This window comes from Bos javanicus, chromosome 13 (assembly GCF_032452875.1).
Source record: "Bos javanicus breed banteng chromosome 13, ARS-OSU_banteng_1.0, whole genome shotgun sequence".
NCBI lineage: Eukaryota > Metazoa > Chordata > Mammalia > Artiodactyla > Bovidae > Bos > Bos javanicus.
In genome coordinates, this window is record NC_083880.1 from 45,214,995 (window position 1) to 45,230,974 (window position 15,980).

At 45.1% G+C, this 15,980-nt stretch overlaps 1 long non-coding RNA gene across 3 annotated transcripts in view; it reads left to right on the top strand.

Moving 5' to 3' along the window:
• Nucleotides 1-15,074, top strand: part of LOC133259275 (uncharacterized) — a 28,828-nt gene extending 13,754 nt beyond the window's left edge. The window contains exons 3-5 of one of the 3 annotated variants that reach the window (XR_009740343.1): nucleotides 9,576-9,703; nucleotides 9,983-10,182; nucleotides 14,667-15,074. This is a non-coding gene — a long non-coding RNA (uncharacterized LOC133259275). Of the gene's footprint in view, nucleotides 1-9,575; nucleotides 9,704-9,982; nucleotides 10,183-11,575; nucleotides 12,561-14,666 lie in introns of those variants that run through there. The other 2 variants (XR_009740342.1, XR_009740344.1) reach the window with 2 other exon arrangements.
• Nucleotides 15,075-15,980: the final 906 nt, after the last annotated feature.

The following is a 15,980-nucleotide window of genomic DNA, read 5'->3' on the forward strand; positions in this document are numbered from 1 at the left end:
CTTTGTCAGATATATGTTTCACACATAATTTTTTCCAACCTTTACTTTGAAGATCAAAGCTGTTGACTTTTTTTTAAATTAAAAGACTATATTTTTTTGCCTGCCTTGGGTCTCTGTTGCTGACACAGACTTTCCCTAATTGCCACTAGCAGAGGCTACTCTCCAGCTGAGAGGCTCAGGCTTCTCTCATTGCAGAGCCAGACTCCAAGGCGTGGGGGCTTCAGTAGTCGTGGTACCCAGGCTTCGTTGCCCCAAAGTATGTTGAATCTTCCTGGACCAAGGATTGAACCTGTGTCCCCTGCATTGGCAGGCAGATCTTTAACCACTGACCCACTGGAGAAGCCCTGGTAGCATGTTGTGAAGCCATCATGATACAAGTTTTCAGGGGACATTTGGCGGAAGTTCCAGCTTCCTAGTTTCATAAACTGGTTTTGTTCATTTATGGGTCACACCAGTCAAATTACATTTCACTGAAAGTTACATTCCACCTGCTCTACGATGAGGCACCGTTTTGTATACTGACAGAAACAAACAGAAAAGCCTTAAGTTGTACTACAGATCCTACTTGGAGATAGTAAAATGTTAAATAACTTCATGGTACTAAGGGAAAAGAGTAATTGTTAGAAAGATAGCAAAAAGGGATGGTTCACGGTGGCAGCACGCTCCCCAGGACGGCAGAAGTTGTCTCAAACTCATGAACAAACAGAATTTCTTCCCCCGAAACTGACCGCTTCTGCTTCTCTATAAAAACTAGGAAATGTGCCTTTATATGCCAGATCCATAGATGGCCCTTGGGACTAGCTTTCACTTTTTTCTTTTCTTCCTTGTTCTTGGAGATACTCAGCTTCTTTCAGCGGGAAGGAACCATTAGAGGAGATCCCATGTGCTCTGCTGGGCCGGTGGGCACGAACTTGCTGGGATCTCCCCTTTCTAGTTCAGATCCTGCAGCATTGGGACATTGGGACATTGGGACAGTTCATTAACCTTCACCGTGGCCCCTTCCTCATTAGTTAATCTGCTCATCACAGGACAGAGTCACCAGATGGACCGCTAGAGAGACACAGGCAATCTCCTCAGGGTTTTAGAATTATGTTATTGTCGTATAAAGGGAGCTGAAGCTTATTTAGCATGTGATGTGTGCGAGACACTGCTTTCAGCAATGAATGTGTATGATTTTCCTCATCACCATCTTATAAAGCAGGGCTCTCAGGACCCGTATTTCATTGCTGTGGATGTTGAAGGTCAGAGCTGCTCCCAACTTTCAGGTTGGAGCGGTTCAGGAGCCAGAACCAGAGTCTACACAGCCTGACAGAAGAGCTGGGCCTCACCTGCCAGGCGTCCTCCACCCTCCATCCCACCCAGGCCCCTCCTCCTGACGCTGGTTACTGGGCCACACAAGTCTAGCTGCAATTCTAAAAAAGTCCTTCCCCACTATTTAGTTTCTGATGAAGAAAGCCTTAAAATCAATTTCAGAGTTATCTGTATTTGAACAGATGGCATTTGATCACCAGTCCTTCCCTCATGGCTCAGTGGTAAAGAATCCTCCTGCCAAGCAGGAGACCTGGGTTCAATCCCTGGGTTAGGAATTTCCCCTGGAGAAGGAAATGGCAGCCCACTCCAGTATTCTTACCTGGAGAATCCCATGGACAAAGGACCTTAGTGGGCTGCAGTCCATGGGGTTGCAAGAGTTGGACATGTCTTTGCAACTAAACAATGACAACAGCAAGTTGGATTACCGTCTTTTATTCATGACCCATCTTTACTTCTTTTATTGTTATGAGACAGTGATAGAAAATGAAATTTTTTATTCCCCAGTATTTGATATTTTTGTGGCTTCTGATGCACTGACCTTTGGTATGAATCTACATGAATATTCTTGAGTCTAAGAGATTCTAGACTGTCCCATTACAGGGACACTTAATGGCAACCCACTCCAATATTCTTGCCTGGGAAATCCCATGGACAGAGGAGCCTGGTGGGCTATAGTCTTTGGGGTTGCAAAGAGTCAGACACGACTGAAGGGACTAAGCATGCATGCATGCATGCATACTGTCCTGAAGTGCCAATTTGTTCTGTGTTCCCCTCCAGTACCTCCCTGGCTGTGGGCTTGTATTCTGTTTCCATTTGCTTTTCACTAAAATCCCTGGAAGTCTTATTCCCCAAGGCTCTGAAATCATGCAGTCCTTACAGGCATTGATTCAGACACTCATGCTTTCTTAGTGTGTTAAACAAGCCTTTTTTTCCTGATCCGTTGACATCTGGGGCCTTAGGGTCCTGTAGGAACTGACCACTACCCCGGGCCTGGCCAGGGGTAGCTGTCCCTGGACACTCTGAAGGACTTGTCTGAGGGTATGCCTTTTTGTATGCAAACCAATCAACTCAGAGCCCACCCTGCAAACCGCCTGTTTCTTGAGCTTTTATATGCCTGGTCTCTCTCCCCCTGCCTTAATTACGGGGCCAGGCATCTGACAACCAGCCTCTTTCCCCCGGAACCCACAGAAATTATTCAAAGTACCAATCCTAAATCTACGTGCCCTTCCACTGCAGGCTCTTACCTATGTACCCCTACTCCCTCTGCCTCCCCAGTCCCCGCTCCTGGCCCCTCTGTGGCCAAACCCTCAGAGCCTGCATGGTGTGGCAGGGGCCCCCTCCTCTTGGAACCTTGTCTCCTGACCTGTTGGCCCCACCATCCCTGAATAATAATAAAACCTGAATTTTAAAACACTTCTACAGAAATTATCTTTCTCCCCAAGGGAAATATGTGCAAACGAGCCTAGAGAGAGAGGGATACGTTCTGTACAATGTGAAAATATGGATCCTGTGTTATATTCAAACAGAAACAGTTTAGGCTGAAGCTATGGAATTCTGTGTCTTACGCTCCAACAGATTTGCTTTGAGGATGAAATGGCTCATTATTGCTTCAATGTTTATAAGATAATGTATCTGTACAAAATATTTTCCCTTAGCAGCATATAATGCACACAGACATGCGTTTATTATAGTAAATGCAGAACATTAGTCACTTGTAAATGTAGATAAACTATTTTATTTCAGATTCTTAAATTTCAAATTTGCTGAAAAATCTCCCTGACTCAGAAGTCAACTGCTTTTCAGCACAGATGGTGTTGTCCTGTTTAAAAAAGTAGTTATTCATCATGGTTAGGTTGCAGCTCTCTTTTGTAATGCTGAAGCAATAATGTTGCATGGGGTCCTCTAGTGAATGGTTGGTTCTCATTATACATCTGGTCAGCCAAAATGTAAATATAATCATCAAGTCTCAGATGCTTTATAATTGTGTTTAACCCGCATGACATTGAGCTCGAAATAAACAGCAATGTTTTTGAATAGTACTGGTGTGAGTGTGTGTGTGAGAGAGAAAGAGAGTCTAGTGTTAGTCCTATATGTAGGACTCGTCACATGTGCGTGTTCTGTCCCTCAGTCACACCCGACTCTTTGCGACCCCATGGACTGTAGCCTGCCAGGCTCCTCTGTCCATGGATTTCCCAGGCAAGAGTACTGGAGTGGTTGCCATTTCCTTCTCCAGGGGATCTTCCCAACCCAGGGATTGAACCCACATCTCTTGACATTCCCTGCATTGACAGGCAGTTATTAATCATATACCACTTGGGAAGCCAGGACATGTCACAGTGCTACTCAAACAAAGGACTCAGTCTCAATCCCTCTTCTAAGTAAAAAGTGGTTTCCTAATAAAATGAGCTTAAAACCCCACCCCCGTTGCCATAGCGGAAAGAGGAAAACAAATCCTCTTACGGGAAGCGAAGACACACTCCGATGAGAGCTGTATCATTCCTAAAGCCATGAGCCAAGTCTTCCAGAGCGTGCCAGAGAGAAGCACGGTTTAGCATAAATCAACTGGATAGACAAACTGTACTTTGGACAAGTTTATAGGCACAGACTACATTTTGGAATAGAAGCCTTGGAAGGAGAAGTAGACATCTCAGTGTGATGGGGTCTGAGAATTAAGTGAGATCCAGGTCCTTGACCAGGAGAGAATGTTCCTGAATAATGGAAGATAAACGTGATCATCAATTACTGAGAAGTTGTGAGTGACTAGAACCGAAATCCCTTTCTTATCTCCATGGTTCATATTCCACTGAGTACTATGAACGATTTGCTGCTTTTTGTTTTCAGGAACTCCCACTTGAATAAACTGCTCTAGATGCCCTGGGTTGACACTGGCTGTTGGCAATGAAGAATCTGTTGCTAAGGAATGTAGAACATTGTGCTAACATCCCCCTGCACAGAACCTGGGCTTTAGGAAGATGGTTTCAGACTGAGACTGTTGTGTTATATAAGTATACTGTGTTCTTTTTTTTTTTTTTAAAGAGAACTTTCTATTTTGTACTGGGGTATAGCCAATTAACAATGTTGTGATAATTCCAGGTGAACAGGGAAGGGACTCAGCCATACATACACATGTATCTGTTCTCTCCCAAACTCCCCTCCCATCCAGGCTGCCACATAACACGGAGCAGGGTTCCCTGTGGTACACGGCAGGTCCGTGTTGGCTACCCATTTAAAATACAGCAGTGTGTACATGCTGCATCATTACTCAGCCCTAAGTGTTTCTCTGGGCCTAATGAAAGCAATATTTGCCTTGGAGAGACATGAATTAATTATGGCTCTGAGTCCTCTGTGGAGTCTCTTTTAAGATGATGCTGAGTCATGATGAATGCATCTTGGAGCTGAGCTCTCCTTCTGGACCTGAAGTTCCCATGTTTATAGAAAAATTGATTCATTAAATATTAAAATGGGAAGAGGGGAAAGATTCCTAAAAGAAAGACTTGACTTTACTACACACAGAGAACACCCCAAGGCTTAGGAACAATTAATCTTATGGTTACAGGAGTGATTGGGTTCTGATGTGATCATTGAAAACATTGGGAATTTTGTGATTTATTAATTTCAAGTTTTTAAATTTTTTTTAGAAGGGGAAGCTAAGAATGTCCACACTGATAGGTCTTGTTCTCAGCTTCACCTCTCTTAGTCACAGGGACCAAATGGAATTCCGAGTTATACACAAAGGACTGGTTTTCCTAATCCTTGGGGAAAGGGTCATTTTGACTCACTTGATGCCTCTGGGTTCCTCAAATTCTCTTATCAAAACAAATAAAGCTATTTTAAAATTACCCAGCAACAAAGAGGAACTTACAACTACAACTCTTTACTGTGTCTTATTTTTTTCTACTCTGTGGAACAAGAATTAATGCCTCATACATTTGACCTTGAGATCTTTGAGATTTTTTTCCTAAGTATCTGTTCTACTTATCTGACCCAGGAAAGTATTTGTATGCTTAAAAGTGTCTTCACAAGGGCTGCATGTTGTGCTGGTGTTGCTGTGCCCTATCTTGGCTTTCTTTGCCCACTGAAGCCGAATAAAAAATTATGGAAACAGAGTTTGGAGGAAAGAAAAAGGTGGTTTTAATACTCAGCCGGCAGAGGGGGGACATACAGCAAGCTCCTGCCTCAACTGCCCCTCCTTCCCCCCTCCCCACTTCCCCCCTACTCCCTTCCCTCCTCCCCACCCCTCCCCTCATACCTTGAGGAGTCTCGGGGATTATATAAGATGAGGCCTCACAGTCAGGGGGAGGTGATGAGGAAGAAAGGTATAAGGACCTTATATTCTTCTCTTGTGTTGTTTCAGAAAAAATGGTCATAGGCTGATGTCAGGTAGCCCAATAATTGGGTCCCTTGTCTTTTGTGCATGGTACTGCTTCCCTCTTTCTGTAATGCAAAAAAAGAAGAACTCTGAGGGGTGGTCTTTGAAGAGAGCTGTAAAGGTGAGCACCAGATACAGGATGTAATTAACATAGAGCTAAAGGACGATAGCAAACTTTGTTACAGACTACAGATGAGGCTCAGTTAAAGTAAAACGTAGGAGCGATCAGGCCTGCTGATTGTCCTCTTTATTTTCTTTGTTTTCAGGAAAGGAAGACTCATTCCTCTTTTTTCCTTTTCACTGCAACCCTGGGAGACATAGGCTATCCATCATTGAGGGTAGACAACAAACTCATGGGTTTAGTCTTTTGCAAACTTTCTTCCCCCTCCCGTGTTGGTTATGATTATAAATCACAGCCAACAAATACTGTGCAGATACTAATATGATACAAGTCAGATTGGCATTGCCCCCATTGGGGAGCTTTTGTTGAAGAAGCTCAGCACAGCAGGGCTGGGTCTCAGTCACAAGCTATCAACTTGAGTGTTTCTTTGGCAATGGGCGCATCAAGCTGATCAGTTTCCCAATGATCCTGGGGCTCGAGGCCAAGTGCTAGCCAAGCCCTTTAGGCATGTCTGATTCCTGTGACCATCCTCATAACCTTGTGACCAAAGTCCTGTTCGTTCCCGTTAACCGGGCAAGGGCACTGAGTGACTGAAATCCGTGACCTTGCTCAAGACCACCTCCGGGACAGGCTGGTGTGGGCAGTGTGGCCCAAGTGCCAGCCACACGCTCTGCCACTGCTCTTGAGGCCCTCCTCACACAACAGTGACCCACCTTTAAATATAACAGTAATTCACAGATAACGAGCTTGGGCTTTGGAGTCAGACTTTGCTTGGCATCTAGCTGAGCCACTTGCTAGCAAGGTGAGCCTTTGCTCTATGTCTTCTTATCTATGAAGCAAGAATAAGCCAACCTGTCAGGCTACTGACTTGATTAGAGATAGGGCACTAACCAGCCAGCCTGGCACTTGGGCCCTTTAGAAGGAGCTATTAATAACAATTGATTAAATATTAACAACAAGGCATAAAAGCATAGAAAAAGTACAGCTAACCCCTATGGCAGAAAGTGAAGCCTCTTGATGACAGTGAAAGAGGAGAGTGAAAAAGTTGGCCTAAGCTCAACATTCAGAAAACTAAGATCATGGCATCTGGTCCCATCACTTCATGGGAAACAGACGGGGAAACAGTGGAAACAGCGTCAGACTTTATTTTTTGGGGGGCTACATAATCACTGCAGATGGTGACTGCAGCCATGAAATTAACAGACACTCCTTGGAAGGAAAGTTATGACCAACCTAGATATTATATTGAAAAGCAGAGACATTACTTTGCCAACAAACGTCCATCTAGTCAAGGCTATGGTTTTTCCAGTGGTCATGTATGGATGTGAGAGTTGGACTGTGAAAAAAGCTGAGCGCCAAAGAATTGATGCTTTTGAACTGTGGAGTTGGAGAAGACTCTTGAGAGTCCCTTGGACTGCAAGGAGATCCAACCAGTCCATTCTAAAGGAGCTCAGTCCTGGGTGTTCTTTGGAAGGAATGATGCTAAAGCTGAAACTCCAGAATTTTGGCCACCTCATGCAAAGAGTTGACTCATTGGAAAAGACTCTGATGCTGGGAGGGATTGGGGGCAGGAGGAAAAGGGAACAACAGAGGATGAGATGGCTGGATGGCATCACCGACTCGATGGACATGAGTTTGGGTGAACTCCAGGAATTGGTGATGGACAGGGAGGCCTGGCGTGCTGTGATTCATGGGGTCGCAAAGAGTTGGACATGACTGAGCGACTGAACTGAACTGAATAACAAAGAATTTTGGAAACTACCTTTGTGAACACAAATAATCAAGCCACAAAATCTCCATTCTTCCAGTCCACCAGCCTTTGTATATTACAGAGGCAGCATCTCTGGGTACCAGGCCTCTCGGGTGTGGGTGAGCAGGAATGGTACCATATTGACGGTCTCCTCTTCCTCCCCAGATACATCTTTATTTTTTTTTAAGTTCAGTCCCTATACTTTTTAATTTATGTATATATTTATTTATTTATGGTTGCACTGGGTCTTCATTGCTGCACATGGGTTTTATCTAGTTACAGAGAACAGGGTCTCCTCTCTAGTTGCAGTGTGCGGGCTTCTTCTTGCCGAGGCTTCTCTTGTGGAGCACGTGTCTAGGCATGCAGGCTTCAGTAGCTGCTGCACATGGGCCTAGCAGCTGTGGTGCATAGGCTTAGTTGCTCCACGGCACGTGGGATCTTCCTGGACCAGGGATTGAACCCGTGTCCTCTGCATTGGCAGGTAGATGTTCACCCACTGTACCATCAGGGAAGTCCCATATTCTTGATCAGGTTCAAAGTATATTCCAAGGTATTTGTGGAATAATACACTATTGATGCAGAAATTTTATCTTTTCTCTCTCTGACAGGTTCAAAGGAAAGAACACTGCATCTTGAGTCCTAGAAGTTAACATAAGTCTAATAACTTCCCCCTTAGTTAGTTAGTTAGTTCAGTCGCTCAGTCGTGTCCGACTCTTTGCAATCCCATGAATCACAGCACGCCAGGCCTCCCTGTCCATTACCAACTCCCGGAGTTCACTCAAACTCATGTCCATCGAGTCAGTGATGCCATCCAGCCATCTCATCCTCTGTCGTCCCCTTCTCCTCTTGCCCCCAATCCCTCCCAGCATCAGAGTCTTTTCCAATGAGTCAACTCTTTGCATGAGGTGGCCAAAGTACTGGAGTTTCAGCTTTAGCATCATTCCTTCCAAAGAACACCCAGGACTGAGCTCCTTTAGAATAGACTGGTTGGATCTCCTTGCAGTCCAAGGGACTCTCAAGAGTCTTCTCCAACTCCACAGTTCAAAAGCATCAATTCTTTGGCGCTCAGCTTTCTTCACAGTCCAACTCTCACATCCATACATGACCACTGGATAAACCATAGCCTTGACTAGATGGACGTTTGTTGGCAAAGTAATGTCACTGCTTTTCAATATGCTATCTAGGTTGGTCATAACTTTTTTTCCCCTCCTGAACTACATTCACATCTATGCAGCATTTTCGATGTTATATTTTATATTCTACTTTGTAACATGTACATGTCATATTTGATACTAGTTTGTTAGTTGCTTTCCAAGGTTGGGGCCATTGCAAACTTGATTTTCTACCATCACCCAGCACAGAGTTTTAGGTACTAATGGTTTATTGGTTGTGTCTTTAGCTTTTTGGTACAAACCACAGGATGTGTGCTCAGTAATTTGAATTGTCCTTCTAAACTAATCAGTAAGGTAAATGTCCTTGTTGCTTCTCAAAATTGATGGTTAAGACGCCAAGGGAGTCAAAGCAGTGATTATGTTTTAAGTCAAGAAGCAGTTCTTTCATGTCTATAAAGAAGCAATACCATTATCCCTTCTGTAAACAATCCCTTAGGTTTTAAATTATTTAAATGTTGGTGTTCTGAGTCATTATTGTTCACTGGTATTATCTGATGTTCTAATGTGACAGTGAAGCCTGTTAAACCTTACGTGTCTGGCTTAATGGCAAGCATGTGAAGGGGGTTCTTTTTGGATCGACTCTAACAATTTACCACTTTTATACTTTAAATGTAATACAGTGGCAGTGTAGAGCCAACTAAGATCTGATAGCAAGAACAAAATCTTTGTTTCCTTTATTACAATTATTTTTGACCCCGGCCCCTCCTGGGTCCTGGTCGGGGGTGGGACGGTGGGATGGTGTAGTTTGGACATGGGGAGCTCGTAAGTGGGGTCGTAGACGTTCCTTCGAGAGAAGCCACCACTCTGAGGAGTGTCACATTCACTCTGCGTTTTGTTTCCGGTGCCTGGGAGGTGGAAGCTTCCAGGATGCCTTTGGCCACATCCCCAGTCCTGGAGGACTGATAGAAAAGGAAACTTGCCTTTGCGTCTTCAGTAAATCTGTTCCTGGGAAGACTGACTTGGAAACAACCGGGTGCCTGGTAAGTTTCTTCTTGAGATTGTTTAACTGAGTCACACACACACACAAAGTAGGTCATGCAGTAAATCATGCTCTTTATCAGAAACGAAACCAGAATGTTAGGCTCTAATCACGAAAAAGAGTGAACTTTGATTTTGAAAATAAAGAAGTTGTCCATTGATTTCATTCAACGCTCACAGCAGATCCTAAATCAATATAGCACTGCTTTTCCTTGAAACATTTCTGTCATCATCTCAGTCATCATAAAACCTAGCTCCCACGGGCCTTCTGTCTTGTGCAGGCACTTGGCTAAGAGCTGGACCCCACAACAGACCACAATGATTTCCTCATTTTGCAGAAGGTGAAATCATGGCACAGAGAGGTTGTGTAACAAGCCTCTAGGTTGCACAGCTAGAAGAGCTGCACCTGGGCTCAGATCTGGTCCTGGATTGGTCATGTCAACTGCAGCACAGTATTGCCTCTCAGGCAGAAGTGAGGCAGGTGAGCACAGGTATTACAGGTACTGTGACACCACAGCTGGTGTAGCTAGGACTGTGTCCAGTCTACTCCCAGCCCGAGGTCACCTGCAGCACTTGCTGTGGTTGGAGGTCCCCACCAGGTTCGCTCCAAAGTGCTCAAGGTCCTCGCTCTGGTCTAGTTTTTTGCCCAGGTGATTGTGGGAAGCTGTTTAACTCCTCCCTGGTCTCAGGCGAGTGAGTGAGTGAGTGAGCATGCTACCTCTGGAGGAGGGCATGGCCACCCACTCCAGGATTCTTGCCTGGAGAACCCCATGGACAGAGGAGCCTCAGTTTCCTAATTGCTAGTGTAAAAAATGACCACAAACTCAGTGGCTCAAAACAGCACACAAGGACTTCCTGGTGGGCCAGTGGCTAAAACTCTGCACTTCCAATGCAGGGGACCTGATCCCCAGTCAGGGAACTAGATCCCACATGCCTCAACTAAGACCCGGCACAGACAAATAAATAAAAATAAACAAATATTAAAAAACCCAAACAGCACACATTTCAGTCTTGCAGTTCTGGGATTAGACATCCAGAGTGGGTCTTACAGGGCTAAAACCAAGGGCTTGGCAGGGCTGGTTCCTGCTGAGGGTCCTGGAGAACCTGGTCCTTCCCGTTCCCCTCCGCTCCGGGCCCCTCTCTCTCCACAGCTGGGAGGCAGCCTCTTCTCTCTGGTTTCTCTCCCCTGAGGGCCCGTGTAGTCACAGTGCTTCTCAGGACAACCTCGCCATCTCACCACCCTTAATATGATCACGCTGATGCAGTCCTTTCTGCCATTAGGTTCACGCTCACAGGCTCCAGGGATCAGGGCCGGGGCATGACTCTGCTCATTGTAAGGTGTGTAGGAGTGAGCGTTTGGAGTCGCTTCAGTCATGTCTGACTCTGCGACCCCATGGACTGTAGCCCGCCAGGCTCCTCTGTCCCTGGGATTCTCCAGGCAAGAATCCTGGAGTGGGCCTGCCACGCCTTCCTCCAGGGGATCTTCTCGACGTAGGAATCGAACCTGCATCTCTTATGTCTCCTGCACTGGCAGGCATGTTCTTTACCACAGCGCCACCTGGGAAGCCCTTGTACGTAACTTAGGTCCACACAAAATCTACAAGGCTCTGCAAGGTTGGTTCATACCCAATTTCCTTGTTTGTTTGTTTTTTTTGGCTTTATGTTTTTGACTTTAAGTTCTTATTTTCCTCTCCTGCTAGAGCAGCTGATGGAGAATGAAAGAAATTAAAAAAGTAAATATTCAAGTGAGATATATTAATAGCTGAGCTTGGGTGTCTTTGCCCCCAAGATATGCACCCAGAGGAATAACCCGGCCAGCTCTGGGCAGCCCCACCCCATAGAGGGGCAGAATATGACTTTCTCTCATTTCCAAGTTTCACACAGGTGAGATGCAGGTTCGCTGTGTGGATTCTGTGGCTGAGGAGAGTCATGTGAGCAGCTCCCCCTCGCTCCCTGCTCTGCCTGCACCCCACCTGCTCCGTCAGTGATGCCGCACAAAGAATGAGCGCTAAGTCAGATGGACATCTTCGCCCCGTGCTAGGGGAGCATCTCCTTCAGTCCTGGACTCCTCAGTTCCTCTTGTCCCCACACAGCTTCTCACTGCACTCAGGAACAGAACTGAGTTTCTCTCCTGTCTCCCCCCACACTGCTGGAATGAGGGGCCAGCGCTGTCTTCTCTTCCTCATTCCGCCTTCCTGAGTCTATGGAAAATTACATTAGAACTGTGTGTGTGTGTTGGGGGAAGACACATTTCCGAGATGGAAAAACAACTTGGTTCACACTTTGGAGGATGTGGCTTTGGGTGGTTCTCAACCCCGAGTCTTTCTTTCCTTTCAAATGCCTGTCTGCTTGTTTCCTTGTGATCTTTCAGTCCAGCTAAGAAAACCAGAGGCCACAGAAATAGGTGAATAAATAAAGACAACTCAGTGTGTCCATGTTTGTATGGCTATTGCTTTTATGTCCCATTTTCCCCTTCATGCAGGTGATTTCTCTGATGGAACTGTTCTCCTAGCCGGCTATGATGGTTTATTCCATGTGTCACACTTTCTGTGACAGATGGAATAAATGTGCCCAGAAACATGCTCAAACACTGTTTTTGATATTTCTGTGAAACTGTTTATGGGTGAGGGTAATGTTGAAATGGTCAGACCCTGAGTAAAGCAGGTTTCTGCCCCCCAAATGTGGTGGGCCTCATCCAGTCAGTTGAAGGCCTGGATAGAGCAGTGACTGAGCTCCCTGGACCAAGAGGGAATTGTCCAGTAGACATCCTTGAGCTCCAGCTGCCGTGGCCTCCAGCCCACTGGCCTCCCCCAACCTGAGGGGGTTTACGAAGACTCCATAATCACAAATGAGTCAATTTCTTGAAATAAATCTCTCTCTATATATATATATGTATATATATTGGAGATTCTGTTGGTTCTCTTTGGTTCTGTTTCTCTGGAGAACCCTGGCCTTTTTCTCAAACATTTAACCTGCTTTTGAAGACGGGACGGGGTGGCCCATTCTGAGCTGGGAGGGGCAGGAATAACGAGCACAGAGTCAGTACTGGGCTCTGCGCTGTGATGAGGTGGGGGTGGGGCAGAGGACCTCCTGCCAGGTGGCCAGGCTGTGTCCACTCTGTCACTTCCCACCTGGATGGGCGTGTGTGGCTCGTGTGACAGACTCTGTGAAGTGGTGTGAGCTGTTTCAAGCATGGTACCATAGGTACGGCTGGGTAGACGCACCATGATGAGGATAATTAGGAAAAAGTCAGCCAGGTTTTGCTCTAGAAAGTGTGCTGGAATTCCTCTGTGAGTTCCTTTGTGAATTGTGATTTCCTTCCTCACAATTCCTTTGTGAGGAATCGGGAGAGACCACTGTAGAAATGTCCCTGTCTTGACTGTATTGCAAAAAGGAGCATTTCTGGTCACAAAAAATTGTTTAATAGGTTTGACCTTATACACAGGGAATTAAGCATTTAATGGACTGGATGTTACATTACCTCGTGTGAACTTGCTTGAGGTTTCATAATTCTTCCTGGATAAAGGTAAGCTTTCATAATTCACAGCTGAGATTTTTTTTTGGAGAAATTTTTATTTTATTAAACTTCTTTTTATTTAATTTTGGGCATGCTGTGTGGCATGTGGGATCTTGGCTTTCCAACCAGCAATCCAATCCATGCCCCATGCAGTGGGAGCACAGAGTCCTAACCACTGGACTCCCAGGGAATCCCCTTAGAGACATCTTTAAATAAAAATCTTTCATGAATGAATACTTGGAATGTTACCATAGGGTCTCAATGTATGTTAAGAGATTAACATTACTAACTCAACACAAAAAATAAATCCAAATAAAAAATAGGAAAAGGAGCTGATGACATTTCTCTAAAAAAGAGACACAAGTGGCCAAAAAGGCCATGAAGAGATGCTGGACATCTCTAATCACTGGGGAAATGTAAATCAAACCCACAGTGAGATACCACTTACACATGTCAGAATGTCTATTACCAAAAACAAACAACAACAACAAAAAACTTAAAACAGAAAATAACAAGTGTTGTGAAGATGTGGAGATTGGAACAGTTATACTCTTGGTGGGTATGAAAACAGTACAGCCACCATAAAGACAGAATGATAGCTTCTCAAGAATTAAATATACAATTACTATATGATCCAGCAAGTCCACTTATGGGTATTTATCCAAAGCAATGTTAAGCGGAGACTCAAGCAGATGTTCATAGCACTACTCACAATAGCTGAAACATGGATGGTTTAGTGGCTAAGCCGTGTCCAACTCTTCCAGTCCCATGGACTGTAACCCACCAGGCTCCTCTGTCCATGGGATTTCCCAGACAAGAATACTGCAGTGGATTGGCATGCCCTTCTCCAGGGGATCTTTCCAACCCAGGGACTGAACTTGAGTCTCTTGTATCTCCTGCATTGCAGGCAGATTCTTTACTGACTGAGCCACCAGGGAAGCCTGCTAAAACATGGAAGCCACCCCGTGTCTACTGGCAGATGAATAGAGAAGCAAAACTGGGTAGAAACATATGGTGGAATATTATCCGGCTTTGAAAAAGAAGGAAATTCTGACACATGTTACAACACAGATGAAGACTTTATGTTAAGTGAAAAAAGCCAGTCACAAAAAGACAAATACTGTATGAATCCATGAGGAATCATTACATGAGGTCCCTAGAGAATCAAGTAAATAGAGACAGAAAGTAGGATGGTGGGGGCCAGGGTCTGGGGATAAGGGGGAACAGGGAGTTGTTGAGTAAGACGGACAGACTTTCAGTTTGGGAAGCTGAGAAAGCTCTGGTGATGACGGTGGTGATGGTTTACAATGTGAATTAACGCCACTGAGTGCACACTTAAAATTGATTAAATGGTAAACTTTATGTTATGTATATTTTACCAAGATAATAAAAGGACATCATTTCTTTCAATCTTAACCTCCTTATCCTGATGTTGTATTTTTTTTTAGACTCTGACAACGTCATACTTTCAGTTCCTGAAAGCAGCTTCATAAATTGACTATACAGAACGATTTCCCAATGTGTTAATTATCTCTGCTAAAAATACAGCTGTGCACTGGGAATGTTTTCCAGGAAGTCTAAGAATCCTAGATCGAAGTTGCGTTTTATGGTCCCTGAGAAATACTGGCCTTATTCAGAGTTTCAGGGAGGCAGCATTGAGCATTTAGCCCTGTGTGCATGGCTTTAGGGTTTTGAACCATGAGCCCTGGCTGCTACGCTGCCCACATACCCTAAACATGAGGGCGCAAGGCTCTCTTATTTACTCTCATGTACCCTTGGAAGCCTAAAATCAATTTTTGGTGAATAAGTTATTGAATGTCTTTTCCACTTCACTTCTGGGTGGATTAATCTTGGAGACATTAAATTCTTTCTTTCGGATACTGAATCCGTGTTCTGGGTCCTCACTGATATCTGTGTTCAGATACTGAATCTGTGTTCTGTTGCACTTCTGGGCTGTGTGCTGGGACCTGGTGACTCCAGCCTTACCCCAGAGGGCTGGCAGCTTAGCCCTCGAGGCTCCAGGTGGAGCCTTGATCTTGGAATCCGGCCTCCAGAGCTGGAGAAGTCTATGTCTGTAGTTTGTAAGCCTCCCAGTCGGCGTTCTGTCACAGCAGGCTGCTCGGAACCCAGGCACTGCCACATTTTCCATGGCCCAACCTCCCTCAGCCGGTCGGTAAGAGGGACGAACACTAGAGTTTGCTCCTTTGTGAGCTTCTCACTCCATCAAATGAGGTGATTTCCAGTAGCACCTGCCCTGTGCAGCCCTGGACCCACCCGAGCTCCTTCTGGGTACCGAGCTCCATGCACTGTGACCCTTTGTACCGATGTAGATGAAACTCTGTAGCATTGGTGGTTATAACTGGTTCATATGATCCACGTTGACTTTTAAAAGTCTCACACTAATGCAAACCAGTAGTCACGTATGGATGTGAGAGTTGAACCATAGAGAAAGCTGAGCTGAAGAATTGATGCTTTTGAACTGTGGTGTTGGAGAAAACTCTTGAGAGTCCCTTGGACTGCAAGGAGTCCATCCTAAAGGAAATCGGTCCTGAATATCCATTGGAAGGACTGATGCTGAAGCGAAAACTCTAATACTCTGGCCGCCTGATATGAAGAACTGACTCATTGGAAAAGACCCTGATGCTGGGAAATATCGAAGGCAGGAGGAGAAGGGGACGACAGAGGATGAGATGGTTGGATGGCATTACTGACTCGGTGGACATGAGTTTGAGTAAGCTCTGGGAGTTGGTGATAGACAGGGA